Source organism: Arachis ipaensis, chromosome B2, assembly GCF_059453495.1.
Source record: "Arachis ipaensis isolate K30076 ecotype BB chromosome B2, ASM5945349v1, whole genome shotgun sequence".
Classification (NCBI taxonomy): Eukaryota; Viridiplantae; Streptophyta; class Magnoliopsida; order Fabales; family Fabaceae; genus Arachis; species Arachis ipaensis.
The window spans coordinates 61,350,938-61,352,735 of NC_142437.1; the positions used below are offsets into that span (position 1 = coordinate 61,350,938).

The 1,798-nt window shown below is 41.2% G+C and overlaps 1 non-coding gene across 1 annotated transcript; it reads left to right on the plus strand.

The window, feature by feature from the left end:
- The first annotated feature begins 1,146 nt into the window (after positions 1-1,146).
- Positions 1,147-1,254, plus strand: LOC148574078 (small nucleolar RNA R71). Its single transcript, XR_015905901.1, has one exon. It is a non-coding gene; the product is annotated as a small nucleolar RNA R71 (small nucleolar RNA).
- Positions 1,255-1,798: the final 544 nt, after the last annotated feature.

Below are 1,798 nucleotides of genomic sequence, written 5' to 3' on the forward strand. Positions count from 1 at the left end.
ACCTATGGTACAAGGTATTATGAACTTTCCAGGATCCTGTCTCTTCTGAGGCAATGTCAGTTGATCCAGATCACTTAGTTCATTGATGAACAAGGGAGGTTCAACTTCCCAAGTATCAATACCAAATAATTTGGCATTCAGCTTCATGATTGCACCAAGGAACTTGGCAGCTTGCTCTTCAGTAACATCCTTATTCTCTTTAGAAGAGGAATACTCATCAGAGCTCATGAAGGGCATAAGGAGGTTCAATGGAATCTCTATGGTCTCTAGATGAGCCTCAGAGTCCTTTGGTTCCTCAGAGGAAAGTTCCTTATTGGTCACTGGACGTCCCAGGAGGTCTTCCTCCTTGGGATTTACGTCCTCCTCTCCTTCTTTGGGTTCGGCCATGGTGCTTATGTCAATGGCCTTGCACTCTCCTTTTGGGTTCTCTTATGTATTGCTTGGGAGAGTACTAGGAGGGATTTCAGTGATCCTCTTACTCAGCTGGCCCACTTGTGCTTCCAAATTTCTAATGGAAGACCTTGTTTCATTCATGAAACTCACAGTGGCCTTAGATAGATCAGAGACTAAGTTTGCTAAATTAGAAGTATTTTGTTCAGAGTTCTCTGTCTGTTGCTGAGTGGATGATGGAAAAGGTTTATTATTGTTAAACCTATTTCTTCCACCATTATTAAAGCCTTGTTGAGGCTTTTGATCCTTCCATGAGAAATTGGGATGATTTCTCCATGATGAGTTATAGGTGTTTCCATAAGGTTCACCTAAGTAATTCACCTCTGCTATTGCAGGGTTCTCAGGATCATAAGCTTCTTCTTCATATGAAGCCTCTTGAGTACTGTTGAATGCAGCTTGCATTCCATTCAGACTCTGAGAAATCATATTGAGTTGCTGAGTCAATACTTTGTTCTGAGCCAATATGGCATTCAGAGTATCAACTTCAAGAACTCCCTTCTTCATAGGCGTCCCATTGTTCACAGGATTCCTTTCAGAAGTGTACATGAACTGGTTATTTGCAACCATGTCAATGAGTTCTTGAGCTTCTGCAGGCGTTTTCTTTAGGTGAATAGATCCACCTGCAGAAGTGTCCAATGACATCTTAGATAACTCAGACAGACCATCATAGAATATATCCAGGATGGTCCATTCTGAAAGCATGTCAGAAGGACACTTTTTGGTCAGTCCTTTGTATCTCTCCCAAGCTTCATAGAGGGATTCACCTTCTTTTTTTCTGAAGGTTTGAACATCCACTCTAAGCTTGCTCAGCTTTTGAGGAGGAAAGAACTTGTCTAGGAAAGCCTTGACCAGCTTATCCCAAGAGTTCAGGCTATCCTTAGGTTGAGAGTCCAACCATATTCTAGCTCTGTCTCTTACAGCAAATGGGAAAAGCATGAGCCTGTAGACTTCAGGATCTACTCCATTAGTCTTAACAGTATCACATATCTGCAAAAATTCAGTTAAGAACTGAAAAGTATCTTCAGATGGAAGTCCATGAAACTTGCAGTTCTGCTGCATCAGAGAAACTAATTGAGGTTTCAGCTCAAAGTTGTTTGCTCCAATGGCAGGAATGGAGATGCTTCTTCCATGTAAATTGGAATTAGGTGCAGTAAAGTCACCAAGCATCCTCCTTGCATTATTATTATTTTCGGCTGCAATCTCCTCTTCCTGTTCGAAAATTTCTGAAAGGTTATCTCTGGATTGTTGTAATTTAGCTTCTCTTAATTTTCTTTTCAGGGTCCTTTCAGGTTCTGGATCTGCTTCAACAAGAATGTTCTTATCCTTGCTCCTGCTCATATGACAAAGA